Genomic DNA, 22,577 nt, shown 5'->3' with positions numbered 1-22,577 from the left:
CTCACACGAGGAAGAGGCTGGGGATCATTCTGGAGCCTCTTTTCTAAGAGCATTGATCTCACCCACTCTCATGGCCTACTCACCTCCCAAAGGCCCCCCTCCTAATACCAACACATTGTGCATCAGAGATTTAAAATACGAATTTGGGGAGGACACATTCAGACCTATCGCCAGCATTCTGGACGCAAGTGTTACAGATGATGCTTGGGAAAAAGGACACAACTCATGGCTTTCCTTTATTTATATCTTATGGGGGAAATAGCACCCATAGATTTATATAGTATTTTTCTTTATTTTGGCTGTACAATTCAGACACTCAGGTAAGCCCAAAATTTGTATATTCAGGGTAAAAAACTTGATTTGTTTCACCTTTGCATATTCCCAGGACTAGGTATGTTTCTTACACGTTTAAGTACAGACAGAATATTTATTGAGCTGAACTTACGTGTTTTATGCTACTCAAAGGTAACTGAATGAGAAATGTATAGAGAGCAGACTAATGAGAGGTGAGTGAAATGGCCATTCTCACTGTGTCATAAATCTTCTTTCTTTCTTTCTTTCTTTTTTTTTTTGGTGAGCAAGATTGACCCTGAGCTAACATCTGTGCCAATCTTCCTCTATTTTGTTTGTGGGATGCTGCCACAGCATAGCTTGACAGGCAGTGCTAGGTCCAGGCTGAAGGTCCCAACCTGTAAACCTCAGGCGACTGAAGTGGAGTACACACACTTAATCACTGGGCCACCAGGCCGGCTCCTTTTTGTTTTCTTTTTTAAAACTCTGCATAGTAAATAGAACTGAGGTGCCTGGTTCTTGGTACTAGTGATGAGCCTTTTAGTTATAAGTAAGAAATGTAATCCTAACCAGCTCATGCAAATTGGCAATCTGTTGGCTCTCATAAAGAAAAGTCCACAGGTAGTGGCTTCAGGCATAGTTGGATCTAGCTACAGAAACAATATTGCTAGAGATTTCTATTTATTTCTTGGATCTGCTTTCATCTCTTTTGGCTTTATTTCAGCCACTCTCTTTTCTCATGGTGACAAGTTGAGCATCCATAACTCTGGGCTTATATCCTAAGTGATAAAGAAACCCAGCAACAGGAGTACCCATTTCTAATAGTTCCACCAACAGCATCTGGGCTGACATTTAGTCATTCTAATTGACCTGTCTTGCATCACAGGCATATCCAGAGTCGATTTCTGTAGCCCGGGTAGAATGGGTCATGCTGATTGGCTGGCCTGACTGACATTTGAGAATAAGTATGCTCAATTCCCAAAGGAAAGTTAAGATGCTTCTAAGAAAAGTTGGAGAAATGGTTGTTGGGCAGACAAAACGGCAGATGTCTGAGAGTCTGGTACAGAGTAAGCACTTAGTAAATGTTAATTTAGCTGAAGCTTTGCGATCACTTAAGTAATATTGTTACAGGCAGAATGCCAAAAAGACATTTTAACCTACACATAGCCACTCTGGAAAATTTAGTCACAAATAGGTATTGGGTTTGTTTTGGGATAAGGATATTTTCTAATATGTAAGGAAAGATTTCAATAGAACTTCAAGGCAGTGAAGTTTTATTCCTGTGTGAATCAGCACTTCCTTCTGGATTTTCTTTACTCAAATGGGGCTTCATCAATGATGCCTTCCTGACTATCCTCTGCAGTAAAGGATGTTTTCACAAAGCCCCTTCTGATGGTCCCAGAACTTTCTAACCTCTTTCCCTTGCTTTATTTTTCTACTTTTTTAAATCATCATTTGCTCTATTGTATATTTACTCATTATTCATCCTGTATATTTATTTATTATCTCTCTTCCCTCATTAAAATATGTTTCCATGAGGAGCTTATTCATTTTTAGCTGTTTACCAAGGTGACTGGTACATATTAGATGAGTAATAAATATTTGTCAAATGAATGAATAAAAGAACAAAATGCTTTATGTAGCTAAATTAGATTTTCAAAAGTCCAATGGAACTCAATACTGTGGATCCATTAATAAAAGATAATTATGTCACTGATTGAGACTCTTTTTTAGGGGCGGGCCCCATGGCCAAGTGGTTAAGTTCACATGCTCCACTTCGGTGGCCCAGGATTCGCCACTTTGGATCCTGGGCATGGACCTATACTGCTCATCAAGCCATGCTGTGGTGGCGTCCCACATAAAGGAACTAGAATGACCTACAACTAGGATACACAGCTATGTACTGGGGCTAAACGACTCTGTTTTAAATGGTAACACACAATGAAATTTAAATATATATATATATTTTTTCTGTTTTATCTCCCCAAACCCCCCCTGTACATAGTTGTATATCTTCGTTGCAGGTCCTTCTAGTTGTGGGATGTGGGACACCGCCTCAATGTGGCCTGATGAGCAGTGCCATGTCCGCGCCCAGGATCCAAACCCTGGGCTGCCACAGCAGAGCACACGAACTTAACCACTCAGCCATGGAGCCGGCCCCTAAATATATATAATTTTTAAATAGAGAAAAGAATGAAAAATACACACCATACCAATTGTCTTTAATTCATCAAGTTGCGTTTATTACTATAAACCTATTTTACTAACTTTTGGTCAGGTTGGAATCATACTGATATTATTTTGATATTCTTGCCCTGCTTTCAATTTATTATCAGATTGAATTAATATTCACTAAGTCGATTTAGAATTAATGGTAATGTAATAGTTGTTTGGTGGTAGATACAAAAAATAATAATTTGCATTGTGTCCACAGATACATAGAGAAAATGTAAGGTACAATCGAGATTGGACAATCATTTCTTACTAAGTGCAAGTGCCTATCTGAATTATCAACAATACATTGGAGTTAAACCAGTTTTTACCAACCAGTATGTGTACCCCCTGCACTAGGAAGCACTATTCAGAGAGTGCAAATTGATTTGTATCTATTGGGAAGGTAAACAACAAAAATTCATGCATTGTAGTCAAATTTAAATTACTTAAGATATTTTCTCTTTCCTTTTAGCCTGTGTAATAGAAACCTAAGGATATCAATACCTGTACAGAACCAGCTCAAACCCTCTCAACTGAAGCTTTCCCAGCATTCTAATCTTGTCTATCATCTAGAATGTTTTGTCTCTCGAGGTCGACTTCTCATTAGGCAGTGAAATTTACATGCGTTTGGAACATCTCTTATGTTCCTGAATGAAATTGTCATTTATCTTAGTTTTCAGAAGTATAGGCAAATAAGTTTGATCTGATTATAAGTGTGGAAAAAGAAAATGTAACACCTATAGAGCTATTATTCAATAAGACGCTACATATTAAAAAAAAACACGACATGGATGAACAAGAAAATGCCAAGTGTATGAAACCAGAGTGTTACATTTAAGACACACACTTCTTTGTCCGAGCTATTCTTCATAGCATCCTCTAAAATGTCAGACCAGTGATAAATTTATTTTCCAATTAAAACTTGCAATTATTATCCCTTCCACTCCCAAACCTTCAGCAATCCTCATTGCCTCTAACATAAAGTAGAAATACCATCTGTAGGTCAATAGCCACCACTCTTTATAAAATGATTTATCCTTCCACTCTCATCTCCCATTGCATCAAACTTGTTTAGAGTCAAAGGGATTGAGTAGACTAAGCCTTTGTTCCTGCTCTATTGCAGGACTGAAATATTTTCTCATTCCTACATTCCTGTCTAATTCCTAACTCTTCAAAGTCCATCTCAAGTTTTGCTTCCTCCATGAAGCCTTATTGTGTTCACAAATCACCATGCTTCTTCCAAGAGTTGGCATGATTCTTATCTTTCCCATGTACATCGACAGTCCTGCTAACTTGCCAACTCCTGACCATATTGTGTAACTTTCTGGATTCCTAAGACTTAGTTGATAACGAGCACTCATTAAATTTTGCTGATCCTAATAACAGCGATGATTATCATATGAATTATGGTTTGGAATATGTATTGGTTTGTAATGGAAAAGTGTCTGTATTCAGAGGAAAGACAACGAAGAAACTAAATACTATAGTTCACTGGTGGGAAAATTTATTTTTAAAATAAGCATTAATTATTCAAATTTTTTGTTTTTATTATTGATTTATTTATTTATGCTAAGGAAGATTGGCCCTGAGCTAACATCTGTGTCAATCTTCCTCTATTTTGTGTGTGGGATGCCACCACAGCATGGCTTGATGAGTGGTGTGTAGGTCCGTGCTAGGGATCCAAACCCGTGAACCCCAGATCACTGAAGTGGAGTGTGCAAACTTAACCACTACACCACTGGGCTGGCCCCCAATTTTTTATTTTTTATATGTTTTTGTAGTAAGCTATTTTATCATAGCATTTATATTTACACAATGAAAATACTAACATTAGGAATTAAATAAAATGATGCATGATATATATGTCATAGGTTTACAGCCCAATATATTTTTAATATGACCTTGTCAAGATATTCACATCCTTAACATTCCTTTTACAATTTTGTTCCTATGATAGTTGTGCTTAAAATATCATAAGATATAATTGCATGTATGCCATGGATCCCTGTATTAAAGAATATGAAAAAAAATAATATGTTATTGTTAGATCTTTCTAAGTGTTCATAGTGTGTGATGGCCCAGTTCTTTTGTGCTAAATCTTTTAGAAATTATTCAACTCCACTGAGGTAGAATCTATTTCTCTTTCTCCTCTAATCTAACCCCCAGGGCCGCCGTTATATGAACATCTTACCCTGCTAAATTAAGAAGCCCATCCTTGTTGTTTTGTGTGTACCTTATTTAGGCCATCAGCAGACAAAATGGAAATTGTATTTTGTAACCCACAGTGTGGTCCACAGGGGAAATGAGGAGTTGATAAGTATATATCCAGTACACTTACCCTAAGTGATAATTAAAACCGGAGCACAGACACACAGAAGGAAGCTTGGAATGTAATTGTCAGTCTAAACACTGTCCATTTAAAAATCTCACCTAATTTTTCTACAAACAGCGGCTTCCAAGAATCTTGAAGACCCCCTCTACCCTCCTGGGTTCAATTTAGAAGAGAAAAACAAAAGTAGAAAGAAAGCTTGTTTGTGCTGTATGAAGTTCCGTGGGTACCACAATAGTTAAGATAGAGTTGGCATTTCCATTATCTTCTGGGGCAAAATGCAGCATAAAAGGGTAGGACATGGTGGCTTATTCCTTATATGAATTAGTTATTTAATCAATTAACTTATTTGTTTTTTGCTTTGGATGAAAAATAGGATCTTCCACTTTAAAGAAAGCCTTGAATTATTTATTATTTAAAATACTTATTACTCAAATACAATCTAATACATTTTCTCCAGAAGCTATGCTTTTATGTATGGTTGCAAACAATCTTGTTTTTTCAGTTTCTACACCTTAGCATTCTACTTTAAGGAACAAAATTCTATAATTATTGAAGTGAGAAAATAAAGAGAACATATGTCAACCAACATAATGATAATACATTTTTATTTCCTGATTTGCAATCCAGTTTTCTCTCAACTGCTGTCAAACAACTTTGTCATACTATCCCAAAATATGTTTTAAGCCTATGCTTGTACTATTGAAAACATCTGAAATAGTTAAAATCAAGAAATAATTTAGATACATAATTCAGGGTTTGAATCCTGTCTTACCACTTACTGAGTGGCCTTAGCCACATTACTTCAATTCCCTAAGCCTTAATGTCTTCATCTGCAAAATGGGAATAAAAATAGTACTTAACTCAGGGCCACGCGGTGGTATAGTGGTTAAGGTCGCACACTTGGCTTCAGCAGCCCAGGGTTCATCGATTCCAATCTTTGGCACAGACCTACACACTGTTCATCAAGCCATGCTGTGGTAGCATCCCACATACAAAATAGAGGGAGATTCACACATATGTTAGCTCAGCACCAATCTTCCTCAAGCAAAAAGAGGACTATTGGCAACAGGTGTCAGCTCAGACCAAGTCTTCCTGACCAAAAAAAAAAAAACAAACAAAAAATCCCTGTAGTACTTTAGACATTTTTGTGAAATTTAAATGCATAAACAGAGCTTAGCACAGTACTTGTCACATAGTAAGTGCTTAATAAATGGCAACTCTTACAATGACTAAATATTAGAAACCCAATGGGCTGGCCCAGTGGTGTAGTGGTTAAGTGTGCACGTTCTGCTTTGGCAGTCCAGGGTTCACTGGTTCGGATCCCAGGTGTGTACATGGCACTGCTTGGCAAGCCATGCTGTGGTAGGCATCCCACCTATAAAGTCGAGGAAGATGGGCATGGATGTTAGCTCAGGGCCAGTCTTCCTCAGTGAAAAGAGGAGGATTGCAGCAGTTAGGTCAGGGCTAATCTTCCTCAAAAAAAAAAAAAAAAAAAAAAAAAGAAAGAAACCCAAGGAACTAGTGGAGCAATAATACCCAGCTACCAAATAAAGGATACTCAATAGAAAAACTATAAAATGAATTAAATGTAATAAAACTATTACTTCCTATGCATATATGTAAGAACTTCATTGAATTTTATGATCCTAATGGGCATATGTTGTAAAATATCTTTAGAAATTGTTTTCTGAGATTTTTTCTGCTGTTGTACAGGGTAGAGCATTAAAAGGGGACACACTAGGAGCCAGATACAAACTGTTCATTTGAAAAACCGTGTATTTATTATGGTAGACAATGCCCCAGTGCACTCGATGGGGAAAAAGAGAGAGTGATTGACCCCGAGATGAAGTGTTTAGGAAGAATAGAAGCTCAAACCTTGGCATTTATGATGACCTGGACAATCCAGCAGAGCAGCAGCATCCTAATACACAGGAAGCTTCAAAACTACCAACATAACTGCCTGTGGTGTCTGCCGCTGAGCCGCACGCTGCTCCTGGAAAAATATCTTCCACCACGTTGAAAAGCGGGGAGAGGAACCAGCAATTAAGTCTAGGAGGAGAGTTTTGTGCAACTGCATGATTGAACATTTTCAATATATATTTCCCTCATAAACCAACAAAAAATTTCTTATTATAATGACCCCGACAGATTATTGTAGTATTGATCCCATATTCACAAAGCCATTTAGCTTTTCAAGTCTCTAATAAGCAGCCGCATGTTTTCAATCATACTTTCAATTAGAAGTCTCCTGTCGGATGCAAAGTGTCCATATTTAGGTTGTCCAGAGGCTCTCACCTCTATTCAGAGACCAGGCTTCTGACCAGATGTACACAGAAATTTGCAAATTAGGCAATATATTAAGTACACTAGCATCATTTGCCATATAAAGTAATCCCACTGTGGATCTTTCTGTGGAGTGAATATTTGATCTCTAATTTATATTTTGAGTCAATACAGGCTTTCACAGATATACTGAGAATCTAAAAATTTCAGACATTTAAAAGAGAGACAGGATAGGAACTAAGATATATTGAATACCTCCAATGGGCCAAGAAGTGTGCTACAGCTTTTGCCTAAGTTATATTATTTAATTCTTACCAAAACTGTTAGAAATTAGACAACTAAAGTTGAAAGAGTTAAGTGACTTGCTCAAGGCGATATATACTTGTGCATATCTCTATATCTATTATCTGTCTATCTGTCCATCTAACACCCTAGTGCGGTTTGAAAGCTAGGTTTATCTGATTTTCAATACTTAGCTGTTCTTTATGCTTGTTGTTTCCAACCTGTGAGTTGTAGATATTTAGAGGAATATCAGATTTAGTACACATATGGATTGCTCCCAACAAGCATATTCTGGAACCTAAATAAATAGTTTGTCTCTGTGTAATACCATTTATTGCATATAGGTGTTATGATAAATAAAACACAGATCTACCTAAAACATGTCTGTGTATAGTATATTTAGTCAATATTTTTGTTTCACTCAACAGGCAGTCAAAGTGGAACTACTAAAAATGAGAGTTCCATGAGATTTTTGACATTTAGAATGAATTTTTCAAAATAGGGCAACCTATTAAACCATATGTAAGTAGAGACACACTTTTAAAATTGTAACCTCTCTAAATATTAAGAAAACACAAACACATCCGGTTTTAGAACAGTTACCCAAAGATGGTCACATTCTGGCATGTAATGATCTTGCTAAGCTTTCCACAGGCTCCAGTGTTAGAGTGAGGCTTGGAATTGGGCCCAAAAAGAACATTTGCAGCTGTCAATCCAACGGCAGTCTGCACAGGCATCATCACTAGCAAGAACGCCTGGTCAGGCTTTCTGATGATATTAACACACAGATAATAAGAGGAAGGAGTAATGATACTCACGTGACTAGTAAAACACAATGTTTCACCTAGAATGGCCTCTATCTCTACTTTTTCTGGTGCCTTACGATCTCTACTCTTTTGACCACTATCTGAAACTTGAGGCCCTACGAAATGTCCTACTATTTGGGAATTTGATTTCACGGATGGCATGGCCATCTGAACTTAATAGGAGTGTGTTCTCCTATGTGTCTTTGATGATTCTGGAGTCACTGAGAATTTTCAAAAAGTACATTAGTGCAGAGCCAGCCCTGATGGCCTAGCAGTTAGAGTTCAGCCTACTCTGCTTCAGTGGCCTGGGTTCGGTTCCCAGGCATGGAACAACACCACTCATCTGTCAATAGCCATGCTGTGGCAGTGGCTCACACAGAAGAACTAGAAGGACTCACAACTAAAAACATAGAACCAGGTACTGGGGCTTTGGGGAGAACAAAAAAAAAAAGAGAGGGGGGCTGGCCCCGTGGCCGAGTGGTTAAGTTCGCGCGCTCCGCTGCAGGCGGCCCAGTGTTTCGTTGGTTCGAATCCTGGGCGTGGACATGACACTGCTCATCAAACCACGCTGAGGTGGCGTCCCACATGCCACAACTAGAAGGACCCACAACGAAGAATATACAACTATGTACCCGGGGGGGGCTTTGGGGAGAAAAAGGAAAAAATAAAATCTTAAAAAAAAAAAAAAAAGAGAGGAAGGTTGGCAACAGATCTTAGCTCAGAGTGAAACTTTACCAGCAAAAAAAAAAAAGTATTTTATTGTAGCAGTATAATAAATAGCATACATAGCATTTTAATGGTCCGAAATAGTTAATAAGTTCGGTAGAACTTCTAACTTAGTACTAGAATAATGACTCAAGGCACTGGGGAGAGACAGGGACAATAAGTTTAGTTATTTTTAATTTCAGTATTTGTTTTAATTTTCTTTTTGACCTCTATCATGCAGCTAATGAAGTGAGTGATTTGGGGTCTAGGCAAACATTTTTACTTGACATAATATTTAGATGATTAAAGTGACTTTTTTGGTATCACTTCTTTTGGGATTATTTGAAACTTAAGCTCTTTTATCTATGTGAGATGGAAAATGTTTATCAATACCTTCTCCGTTTTGGGGTAAACCTGCCATTAGTTTTAAAACCAGTGATCAGCTGTTTACTGACTTCAAAACATTATTTCCACCAAGATCTACTTAGGAGTTTTATTGGTTGTTGTTAAAATACTTACATGTGCTCTCAGGCATCTCTCTATCCTTTAGACCCTTTGTCCTCTTGACTCTGACCACCCCCACCCATCAAATCAAGATTGGTTGAGAATTGATGTCTCAGGTGGGAATTCTCCTGGTTCTTTTGTTTAAATGAACAGGAAATATCTACAGACTTGTTGGAAGGTAGAGTGAGACAGAATTCTCTAGTACTCCTCCATAAGCTACAGAAACAAGAGCATTTATGATAGCTTGAAAAATGGCTTCCCATTGAGTTGTGAGGCACCAACCACGTTCAATACCAGATGTTGACATCAGGGACTAGATCAGTTGTGTCACACAGCCACAGTCTCTATGTCCGCATTTTCATTAATAAACAGTTCTCAAGACCATTATGCATAGACATGATGGGTCTTATGTCTTGTCAAACACAAGTTTGGTGTGGCTGTAGGCCGTCTTTTGCTGTCCTTCACTTTCAAATCCTCTCTCTTTTAAGTAAAATCTACTGCCACATTATCTAAATTTAAACCTACATTTAATATATTTTTAGAACTGCTTTTATCTGAAAGCATAATTTCCATTTTTTAGTACATCACTTTAAAATACACACCTGAAGGATTCTTTATAATGTGAATGATTGATAGATAGATAATGAAAGTCTGTTCACTATTTGTTATATGTGTAACACCCATTTCAGGTGAGAAGAGTTAAACTTGTGCAACAAAGTCAGAAAAAACACTCTTGTCTTAGTCCATGCCTCTTGGGTTTTAATTCTCACAAAGGGAAAAATGGCTCACATATTATAATGAATGTAGAATTCAGAATATGTATCAGTTGCATTTGCAAACATAGCACAGTTCAATGAATATTACCAAAGGTCATGTGGTTTGCAAAAGTGATTAGCTACTTTTGCTGTGACAACTTTTAGTTTGTCAGGTACTTCTTTTCCATACGAAAATGAACATTGATTCAGTGTATTGAGAAGTGCAAGTCAAACATTAAAAGCCTCACTTCAGGTAGATAATAATTTAATTTCTTGTCTTCGTAATTCGGTTTGAAAGATGTTTGAATTTATTAGAATAATTCCTCAAACTAAAAAAATAAATAAATAAATTTCCTGCTAATCCTTTCAAATCTCTTGAAGTTTTCCAAATTCCAGTTTTCTGAACATCGCTCACAAAAATAACCTGTTGATGAAGTCGTGTTTACTGCTTATTGCAGTAAGTGATCACTGCATTTACAGAATCTTAGTAGGATCTTGGAGAAGGAAGGGAAGGCAAAATATTTATGAGATTTTGGAAACTTTGGGGCAGAAGCTGGATTAAAATTGGGCAAGTTCGTGACCTGATGGTTAAAGGTTGGCAGACACGGCCAGAGAAGGCTATTAAAGAGAGTCTTGCAGATTTGACGAGTCTAATTGAGCTGTCTGTGTAACTAGTTCTGTGCTTTCAGAAATTTCTGAAACAAACAAAGTTATTTGCAGTTTCTCCTCTCTGGATAAGAGTTGCCTGAAATAGTAAAGGTATGTTCATTCAGCTCGTAAGCTGTGGAGGTGTATATGGTCTTTGTTACAAGTTGAAAATAGTAACTGCAATACCAGCCAGCTAACACAGCCGTGATACATATAATTTTTCTTTTATTGCAAGCTACTACATGCAAAACCGTAATTTTTAATTTGAGTTGAAACAACTATAAATAGTTATATATCTTTACCAAGCACTGTGATTGTGTAGTCTTTTTAAAATTATCATCTATATAATCAAAATAATTTTGAATTATATCCAGTATCTCAGAACCACAGTAAAGAAGAAAAAAAAATCCAATCTAGATAATGCCAGGAAGACTAGAGATACTACATTATTAGAGGGGGGAAAAATCAACATAGCTTGAAGTATGCATAATTTTTAAATTATTATAAAACAAAGGTATCCTAATGGAAATTATGTATAGGCAGCAAAGAGAATTATACTTTATGTTCCTCATTTTTATTTCCTGCATAATCAGCACATGAGAGACAGATGTCTGTTTTATTATTTGGCCCACAATTAGTATTTGCATAAATATTTTTCCACTCTTCTTTCATTAACCTCTCACTTTTCCACTTGAGTTTCACAATATCATATAGGTTTACTTGATAGCTGTATTATTATCCCCATTGAGTAAACGACAGAATTACTTGTCAAAGAGGCTGTCCATGGTCCAGGAAAAGATAACTAGTAAAGATAGAGATGAGTCTTGAGACCAGGTCTTCTGACTTAGAACTTACAAAAGATCTTATTAACCATTGATTTTCCATGTTTGATTTGTTGTTCTGTTTTTTAAGTAGTTCCATTCATAAAGTTCTGCATAAGATATTAGTGGATATTTCCATTATGTAATAATTTTTTTTTTTTTTGCCAGAAGGCAATTTAAATAGAATCTGAACTAGGTAAAAATGTGAAATAGACAATAACAATTTCCTCCACCCCCATCCCAGTACTCTCAGACTGCTTTCTCCCTTCTCATTGCCTCCTATTAGCATCCAAGGAAAATTTCTCCAGAGGAAACCATCTGAAATTCATTGATACTAATTTTTGAAAGAGCAATAATGACCACTAAAAGTATTAAGATCTGACCCCTCTCCCTTCCACTGGGATTTTGGCATTCCAAGTAATTAGGTAGAAGAATGCTGTTTTAATTGTCAACAAGAGCCTGTGGGATTTTTTTGTTTGTTTTGTTTTTTAATTTAAGCAGAGAAGTCAATCATTTTCTTGTGCATCTTCAATGAGACATGTACTCCATACATGCTAGATTTTGAGAGTAGTGGTTGTAGTTCCATTCTCTCCTTGCAATAAAAGAATTTCCTATCTTAGATGGAGAAGGACAAAATATATATTTTCTCTTACATTTTCAGATTCTGTGAAGCAGCAGCATAGAACATAACTGCTAAGAGCAAGTTTAATGTCTTTTTCTCTTGACTATGCATCTGGATTTTCATTTGCCCAAATGTTTCATTCATTCTTTCAAAAAATTACTGAGCTCCTACTGCAACCTAGTTCTATCTACTTGGTATCTGTTGTGAATAAAACAGGCAATATGCCTGCCCTCAGAGGACTTGTATTTTGTGGTTTTCCTAAAAATCAGAAGCCCGAGAATGAGTCTCCAATGTTATCTTTCCTAAACTTAGAAAGTAGATTCAGATGCATGTGACTGAGCTTTAAAAACAGAACAGATGTAGATCAGAGAGTGCCATTTAATTAACTGATAGTTATTAATATTACCTGGCATTCGAGATACAAAGATGTATAAGAGAGTTTTCCTCCTCTGAGTGGAGAACACACAGGTAAAAATAAAAATACTACAATGTGATAAGTGCCTAGCCTGGCCACTCTAGCCAAAGTGAACTTCTGTCCATTCAGGACATTAACTGGTGTCATTTCCTTCTTTATTTTTTTCTGTAGCATTCATCACTATCTAGATATTCTATGTTTTGCTTATTTACGTGTTTGCTCTTTGATTCCCTGTTGGAGGTAAGCCCACGAAGCAGGGAAATGTCTGCTGTGTTTCGCTGCTGTATTCTCAGGCCCTAGAACCGTGCCTGATGCAAATAAGTGTTCGATAAATAATTTCTTCCCAAACATATAGGAATCGTGGTGGGAATTTTCATCTTAGTGAATTTAGTCTTTACCCTGTAGACACTAAGGGATCCTAAGAATTTTGAAGCAAGATCTGTGTGGGGAGATAGGCCAGCAGCAGCATTCAGACGAAAGAGTGTCTGAGATTCTGGAGGCAGTGACCATTAAGAGCTAAAAATAATGAAAGTAGTTCATTCTAGTCCCAGCTCATTCTGATTTTGACTCTGCAGAAAAACTCTGTATGCATCAACTCATAAGAACGATCATATTTTGCAGATAAATACAGAGGTTTAGTTCAGAACACGTTTAAGTTCTAAAAGAGTTAACCCACTGAACAAAGTGTTAATGTATTTTCCAGAAGGATCTGATAGTCCTGGACAGCAGTTCAAGCACTGGGAGATTCTGGCTCAGTATGTAACGGAATTGGGTTAAGAGAACTATATAAGGCTTGAAAAAGCAGAATCATAGAAATTAGAAATAAAAGGGACTATTAGATCATATTGACCAACTCCTGCCAAGGCAAATTGTTGCTGACAGTATATTATAGCTTTATTCTTTGCAGTAGATTTTTACAGCCTTCCCAGGAGAGGTTTCTCCTCTGTCCAGAATAATGAATGGGGTGATTATTTTTTTCAGCATCTCACCACTAGAAAGCATAGCTTTTTACTGACAACACTGTGGTGGGAGCACATTGAAGTCCAGCATCAATTTCTACTAGCTGTGTATTAGTAGGTACAAAATAGAGTCTTGGATGTTGGGAAGATATGCTTATACAATTTCTTTCTCCTGTGTTTAGCACGTGCTAAACATTTTTGTTAGATGCAATATATGTAACCTGATAGGCTAGATATTTAAAAGGATGTCAATGAACTTGAAGAAACATTAAAAACTAAAAACTTTAAAACTCCTTGAATGATTAATTCAGTTATTTGATTTGATTTGCTTTTGTGTATAAAATACCCAAACAACCACTAGGCTTATGCAGTTTATTAAAATTTATTAATAGTCTTCACTTAATTCATCTAATTGATGCTCATACCACCTCTGCGTGACAGACATAACACAAGAACTCCCTATTTTGTAGATGATCACCAGGGTCCTGGAAAGGTTAGAGGGTTTGCTCACATATCAGTGGCAGCGTCAGAATTCAAATTCAGAGCTTCCGACTCTTCCTCCAGGGCTGTGTCTAACCCACTGCGTTTGGTGAGAAAAAGTCTATGAGAGCACGATGTTGGAAAATGTATTATGGTTACTTATCACAATCACTTTTAATGGTTTTTTAATTTGAGCAGTTGAATACTTATCAGAAAGTCAATTTTACATTCTTTTCAACCCAAAACATTATTACTTTCAAATCCAGTTAAAAAAAAAAAAGACCGATATAGTCATGTGAGGCATAATGACCTTTTAGTTAACAACAGACTGCGTATGTGACAGCGGGGCCGTAAGATTAAGACCATGTAGCCTAGGTGTGTAGTAGGCTATACCATCTAGGTTTGTGTAAGTACACTCTATGATGTTTGCACAATGGTAAAATCACATAAAAACACATTTCTCAGAACATATCCCCATCATTAAGGGATGCATGACTGTGTCTACAGTCTGCTCCCAGAGTTCCATGACTAAATCTAAAAATAGCAAAGTGGTAAACAAAAGCTTGCCTTTCACTTGTAAGCTATTTTCATGTATGCGGAAACATGAGTCTCCAATTCTTTAATCTGGCTGTCTTTGGCAGATGACTTACTTATAAAATCTGTATCTGGCTCTCCAAATGGGAAGTTAGATATTTTAACAATTTTTAGGGTGTTGGCTTTTTCTCATAAAAACTTTTTTTTTTAACTTTTGAACTATTTATTTATCATAGTCTATGGAGTCTAGTTAGTCTATATCCACCACTTTATTTCAGGAAAAAAACGGTGAACATTTACATTCAAACATCTATAAGTTATAAAATAGTTGATGAAATGGGGCCAATAGGTATAGAAAGCTGAAGGTCCAAATGGAGCACGCAATGGAATTGCTAGTATTTATACTAATAATTATGGGCCAGGTACTCTTCTGTTTAGTTTACAGATATTGATTTATTCAATCTCCACAATAGCCTGAATGAGGAGGTACAATGATTATCTCCATTTTAAGGTCAAGGAAATGGAGGCGTAGACAAGGTAAGTCACTAGCCTAAGGAACACAGCCAAGGAGTAGAACCAGGAAGTAAACCCAGTGTCCATGGTCTTCACCACTTTAAAATAGGGCCTCTGCTTAGCTCCCCAGCCACAGGGACATGGGACTGACCAGTTTGGTGAGTTCTGGTTTTTTAAGAGAAGCCAGAAATGCAGATTTTCTTTTTTAATTGAGATATAACTGACATTCAACATTATATTAATTTCAAGAGTACAACATAATGATTTGATATTTGTATATATTGCTAAATGATCACCATAATAAGTCTAGTTAACATCCGTCACTTTCAAGTGTTTCATTATTTTGAAACACTCATTTCATCAACATTTTAAAAATTATATACTGATCATTTCCACTTCAATGAAATATATAAGGTCATCCTCTTAACCACCATTCATAATTTAATTGTTCTGTGTCTGTACCTATCAACTCCATATCTGAGATATTTCTTTTCCAATCCTTTCTTCTTTCTGCTCAAAGCACAGCCAAAATTTATCTTTCCTCAGAATCTTTATCTTTTAACCTTACAGATTGTAGATTGCTTTCACTTATTTGAAATACACTACATACTGAGTACCAAAGGAGGAGACAGTACTGACTTACATAACGCAGGACATAACAACAACAATAAAAGAAAAGTCCCTTGGCTTTATAATCCTGAAGGATCAAAAGTTTCATAATAGTAAATAAACAGTAATACAAAACTTAAAACAAACAAACAAAAAAACTATCCATCACCTTACATAGTTAAAGAATTTTTTTTCTTGTGTTGAAAGCTTTTAAGATTTACTCTTAGCAACTTTCAAATATGCAAGTTTTATATCAAATTTCTTAATTTTTAAATGTGAGCGACTAATTTAAAATATTTTAAAATACAATGTGGGCCCAACAGAAAAACATCAACAGGCCAGATCGAGCAGTAAACTTCTAATTTATGACCTCTGATTGATGCCTAAAGAACACATGATGAAGATTGGCAGATTTCCTGGAAATTTCCCAGACTGGCCAATTTTCATTTGTCACCTCTCAGGGTACTCCTAGTGCCCCCACACACATTAGAATCCATCTTCTGTCAGTGAGCAAGGGATAGTGAGATGTTTGGTGGTCAAAGAGATTTGTAATATGCAGGCAGAGCATATCTCAGGGAACCTTCAAGAAACCCCCAGAATGAGAAAATAGAAGACAATTCGAACGTGAGTAGACACAATGGCACACTTGCCTCTAGAACTACTATGGGGCTCCCATACTTAAGCAGGACTCACACTGGTGCTATAATAAAAAACTTCTTTACTTCAGAGCAGCTGAAAACACTGTCTGGAAATTACCCTAGATTTGAAGCAGACGCTTGAAATCAAGGCCAAGACCAAAACACATCTTATTAGACTCTCACAGCCAGGTCATAAGGTTGTGATTTGAACAGGATGGATCCTAGCTGGGCAGTGTTCTCTCCTCAGTTCAGTGCTACTTTATAAAAAATTTAAATAAAATAGATTTTGAGACCAATAAGCCATATTTTTTAATTATAAAATTGTTGACCTAAATCTTGAATGGATTTACTTACTAAGAAATGGTGTTCTAATGATCTAAGATTCTCAATGGATGTAAAAAAATGCATGTTAAGTAAAACATACTTCTACTATTACTTAACAAGTATTCATTTATCACTTGCTCAATTCTGGGGTCAACGAATTCATCTAGATGCCCCAATCATTTAGTCTTCACAATAGTGCTAGGACAGGAAGGATTTGGAATTTATAGAACTACAGAAAGGAAAAACCAGGATTTAAATCTAGACCTTCTGACACCAGATTCTGTTGACTTAACTACTCATTATACCAAGCTACTTCCAATAAGCAGCATTTCCCTAAATATGAGAGTTACAAATGGCACATGGACTTCGTCCTGGAAGAAATTGATAAAGAACATTTATTGATTTGAACTAAGAATTTGTTGAATATTTTTCTTCTAATGCAAAGAATAGTAAATACAATAAGAAAATTTATGTTTTATTTAAAGCAATAATATCTGTTATTCCATCCTGAACTAAATAAGACGAGTGAGTTTTAATGTAACCTTTAAACAGAGTAAAAAAATGAAACAGGATATTTGGCTTCCTTCAGATTATACCATAGACATTTATTTTTTCTTTTTTGAGGTAATGAGAATAGCAAATCTTATACAGTTGTGTTCTCCAAGGGTACGTATATTTTTTAACATTTTTTAAAGGTACAGTTATTTAAATAATTTAGATTTCACTGAGATAAATTGAAATTTAATTCATTGAAAAGTTGATAATTTCTCTACTCTTTCTTCACTTTCCTTGCAAGGTATTGTTTTGAATTTTAGTTTGAACTGATTATAGTTTATTTTGAATTGACTATAGTTGAATTGACTGTATAGGATGTCAGCAAATATTAGTAAGATGTACACTGTGCAAAACTTGTTCTTAATGGTCCAGAGATGCACTTAATATTGTTCTTGCTCAGGTTCCAGGATCACAAATTTTGACACTCTATTTTCAGAATAAATATATATTTTATGATATGATTCTGGCTACATGGAAGAGAAAGCCAAAATATTTTTTTGAAATGAGTTTTACTCTATAATTTGTTCCCCCAACTATACTGTAAGTAAGTGTCTTGACAGCAAGAACTGAGTCTTAGTTGTCTCTGTATTCCTATTCCAACTCCTGCCACAGTGCCTCGCATTGTAGCACTTGGTATTTGATGAATGGATGAATGATTCAATAAACGAATGGAGAGAGAGAGAAAGAGAGAGTCCTGTACTTTCACTACTGATGGAGGCATCACAATCAAGGCAACCCCTGCAAGAACTTCTTTCACTTTTTCAGGGGTGTCCAATTTGCTCCATGCCTTTCTGCGCCTTTCAAGCACACAGGGCTTTCATGTTCTCACCATCCTCTCTTTTCAAGAACCCAATCTCAAGAAAATAACCAATATCTCTCTGGAAGCCCAAGTGTAAACTTCATGCAACTTTGTATTGCCCAGGGATGATGCATAACTCATTTCTGTCTCTTGCTAAAGGAAGTACAGGTGTTAGAGAGGAAAAGGCAACAGAGCCTTCCTAGAAAGAAACCTGAAATTTATTCTAGGAGAAAGAGCAATGGTGGGAGTAAGTGGAGGAGGGGAAGGATGATAGAGATGGGTGGGAAGACAAGGAGGAAGAAGATGTTCAGATATGGGAAGTTTAACTAAGCAAAGCCATCTATTGGGAAATGATGTTAAGGTGGCATTTCACAACTGAAAGACCCTTCTGACAGGAATCAAAGTTGCTTTCTTCTCCAGGCCACCCAACAGCTCCCTCCCTATTCAGTGTTGTTTTTTCTAAGGTCAGGGTCCTCAAAGCACTTAAACGTCATTTAGTGAGAAACAGAAAGACAGGGAGTAAAGAGTTTGGCTTCAAGGATGGGGCAATTGATATAGATCCCTCGAGCCTTCAGAGAAAAACTGAGTTACCTTCCCATAGCGGTGAGTAATGGTCCCTGTACCCTAAGAAGCATGGCGAAATTTGTCATAGGACAATGAGGTGGAAGTTGAGGAGGAAGAGAAGGAAGAAGAAAAGGAGATGGAAGAGAAAATAAGTGATTCCTATCTGTTCATAAATTCATTTCTCCATTGTACTAATTTGCATAATCATAGAAAAGCAAGGACAGAATCTCTTGATTTTATAGAAAAGAAAACCGAGGCACCGAGGAATTAAGAAAACTACCTAAGAACTTAGCTAGGTAGGGACAGACTAGAGATAGGATCCCGTTTCTTTAATATTTACCCCAGGACTGGTTTCAACACAACACGCTGGTTATAAGATTTTAAATATTTGGCAACAAATAGACAAAGTGAAAGTAAAAATATGAATAGAAAGCCATCCAGAGGATCAGGGAACAGTCGTATATTTAAAAAGTACTGTGATCAATACTGCAAAGATGATAGGAAATTATATTCCTCACCAAAACTGGGCACTGTCTTTCCTATAGTTAACAATTCCTTTTACAATTTTGTTAATTAAAAAAAATTGTTTTATTCACAGACATTAAAGATACCTGGTTTAAATGCCTGATATATAATGCCTTTATGTACAAATGTACTTTATAACTCAATAAATAAAATGACATGGGATTTGGTGTCAAAAGATCTCTTTCACATCCTAGTTCCCTATGTGGGTGACCTTGGGCAAATGTCCTAACTAGCAAATGGCAGTTAAAAAAAGTTGGTGGGAGAGGGGCCAGCCCCGTGGCTGAGTGGTTGAGTTGAGGCAGCATCCCACATACCACAACTAGAAGGACCCACAACTAAGAATACACAACTATGTACCTGGGGGCTTTGGGGAGAAAAAGGAAAAAAATAAAATCTTTAAAAATAAATAAATAAATAAATAAGTTGGTGGGAGGGGCCAGCACCGTGGCCAAATGGTTAAAGTTCCATGTGTTCTGCTTTGGCAGCCTGGCTTCTGTGGATTCAGATCCTGGGAGTCAACCTACTCTACTCATCAGCCATGCTGTGAAGGCATCTCACATTTAAAGTAGAGGAAGATTGGCGTAAATGTTAGCTCAGGGTGAATCTTTCTCAAGCCAAAAAAAAAAGAGGAGGAGTGGCAGTGAATGTTAGCTCAGGGTGAATCTTGCTCACCAAAAAAAATTTCAAAAAGTTTGTGGGAATTGAAAGAGATAATCTGAAACATACAAGCAGGGTCATTGCATATTAAAGTATGCAAACAGAAAAGAGTAGGATGATTTTATGCCAGTCTACTAGAGTAGTTATGGGGCTAGAAAGCATAATTAACTCTCCTTTTGCACATTAGTAATATTTGTGATATTTGAGTTTTAGTATGGACTATATATTCTTGTAATGAAAAAATAAAATTTATTTAAAATGAGATTGCCAGTAATGGGACAAATGGACCTGGTGCACCACCAATATGACACAATGAGAAGTACATGGCCTGACTTCTGGGCTGTTCCAGCCCAAAATGCATAATTTGAATCTAATCATGAGAAAACATTAGGCAAATCCAGACTGATGGGCATTCTACAAAATGTGTGTGGCCTATAACCTTCAAAAATGTCAAAGTCGTGAAAGTTGAGGAATGGTCCCAGATGGAAGGAGATTAAGCAGACATGACAAATGAGTGCAGTACGTGATCCTAGATTGGAGCCTTCAGCTGCAAAGGACATCATTGGGAAAGTGAGTGAAATTTGAACAAGATCTCTCAGTGTCCTTGTACAATTTTTTTGGCACTTGTTCAATTTTTCTGTAAATTTGAAATTGTTTTAAAAGAAACTATTTTTCTGAAGTGAGATTATGCTTGTAAAGTATCTAGTATAGTGACTGACATGAGTAGGTGTTAAATAAATGTCACTTCTCTGTCATTCCCATAGTCCCGCAGACGACACTTTTAGTTAGACGTAACTTACTAAATGTAAATTCTGCTATTTTAATGGGGAGTTTTTTAGCAAAATAAAAAGGAGACTAGCATGAAGACATTAAAAGCCTTATTAGATCATAAATTCCTAGACTTGAAGGAAATGGTCTTCTTCATTTTTGTTTTATCCTCTGGGAATAATTTGCGACCTCGCATAAAGCAGATATCTAACAAGTACTTATTGAATACATAAACTATTTGTAATTTCTTAATTCAAAAACTTAAATAGAGGAAAAAATATTTTATTCTCTGTTTGCATTTGACACGACATCTGATGGTTTGCAAATAAACTCCAGATTTCACAGTCATCAAGAACTGATGCAAAGAGTTTCAATATCTATATTTAAGCATAAAATTTAACTTGAAGCTTTTCTTAAGAAAAATGAAAAAGAGCAATTGTAATTACTTCGTTGATGGTTTGGTGGATAGCATATTGAATAGCACCCAAATAAATACTTACTTCTCTAGGCAAGTCTATTTGCTATTAATTATCTTCAAATATTTTTGAGCTGGGGTCTAAATTTAAATGAAAAAGCATACCTCACCACCCAAGACATTTCAGAAAAGGCTTACTTTTCTTTTCATGTCGTCTTTTACGATTCAGCTGCTCTGAAAGAAACAGAATGAAATCAATCTCATTACTTGTATATTTTATCACCTGATTTGAGAGATTTTCTGCTTTGATTACTTAAAGATTGGCATAGTTCTATGATGCTGTCACTGACTGACATACTGATTTTAATCCTCAGATAAGAATAGTGGCGATCAGATAAAAACACTTGGATTCTACTAAAAAGTGTTAGTAATTTTCCTGCTGGAAGTGAGGTTTGCAGAAGCCACAGAGATAGGCTAAGAGCAGTTTGGACCCACGCCCTCATCCTCAGGAGATGCTCTGGCTGTATTTTCCGTTCTTCCTCTGCCTGCAAAGTGATCCCAAGAGATTTCTCTCCGCAAACATCTCAGCCTTTCTGACACTTGTTTTGTGTGGTTGCTGATTAGAGCACATTGATTCTGTTCTTGATCAAGCACATGTTCTGAGAAAAGAATAGGGGATATCTTTTTATTTTTTTCCTAATGCCTAAATAAGTCCCTTGCGATTAGTTAATCTGCTAAATGTTATCTAAGTCCTTAAGAAAAAAGTATCATGTCTTCCTAAAGATCTAAATCACTCTAAAAACTGAAAGTGACCTTGAGCTGTTCCTTCTTTGTCTGTTACAGACAGCAAAGATTCAAAACCAAAACAAAACAAAAAACAACCCAGTGATTCAAAGAACCCATTCAAAGATCACAAGGAAGGGGCTTCGTCCAGTTTTCTCAGGTAGGATGACATCCTCTTGCCAAAGGCTGTAAATAGTGTGTTTCTCTGGTTATAAAGACAAAGCAAAATATCTAAGAGCAACTGGAAAAGCCACCCAATTCTTCTAGTAGACAGACTTCCTGGAGAAGGGTAAAAAATTTGCATTGTAACCTATACATCAGTGGAAACTGCAATCAAGCAAGTTGGCAGTCTACAAAGTGTGGCCAACAAGTTTTACAATAAATGCAGGATATATTTGAAAATTGCAATTCTCAATGACCTAATTATAACTTTTTTATGATACTCTGATGTTATATAGTGTTTTCTAAAGTTAGTATGATCATTGTGGAACTTTATAGGAAACCTTTAGGCAGTAGAATTGCAAATACTAGACCAAGAGAATAAGGAAAAGATGAAAGAGTTAAGGCAAAATTACTCTTTCCCTGTGAATTATTTTCCTTCTGTTGCATATAGCTAAAGTGTACTTTTGAACCCAATTGTAAAGAACTCTAAAGGGTGTACAGTATACCTCATCAAAGAGGAGGTTATCATGTGGGAAGGCAAAAAGCCATCATGCAAATTTTAAATTAGTATTAGAAAAAGCACCTACAATGACTTTGATTATCCAGTCAGCTAT

General features: G+C 36.4%; 1 protein-coding gene across 1 annotated transcript in view; it reads left to right on the top strand.

Moving 5' to 3' along the window:
• Positions 1-22,577, top strand: part of TENM3 (teneurin transmembrane protein 3) — a 2,419,468-nt gene that overhangs the window by 1,051,032 nt on the left and 1,345,859 nt on the right. Inside the window, exon 5 of the mRNA XM_070253219.1 lies at positions 21,862-21,961. The gene's annotated coding sequence lies outside the window, so the exon portion shown is untranslated. The remainder of the gene's footprint in view (positions 1-21,861; positions 21,962-22,577) is intronic.

Source organism: Equus caballus, chromosome 27, assembly GCF_041296265.1.
Source record: "Equus caballus isolate H_3958 breed thoroughbred chromosome 27, TB-T2T, whole genome shotgun sequence".
Lineage (NCBI taxonomy): Eukaryota > Metazoa > Chordata > Mammalia > Perissodactyla > Equidae > Equus > Equus caballus.
This window is presented reverse-complemented; position numbering and strand designations above follow the sequence as displayed.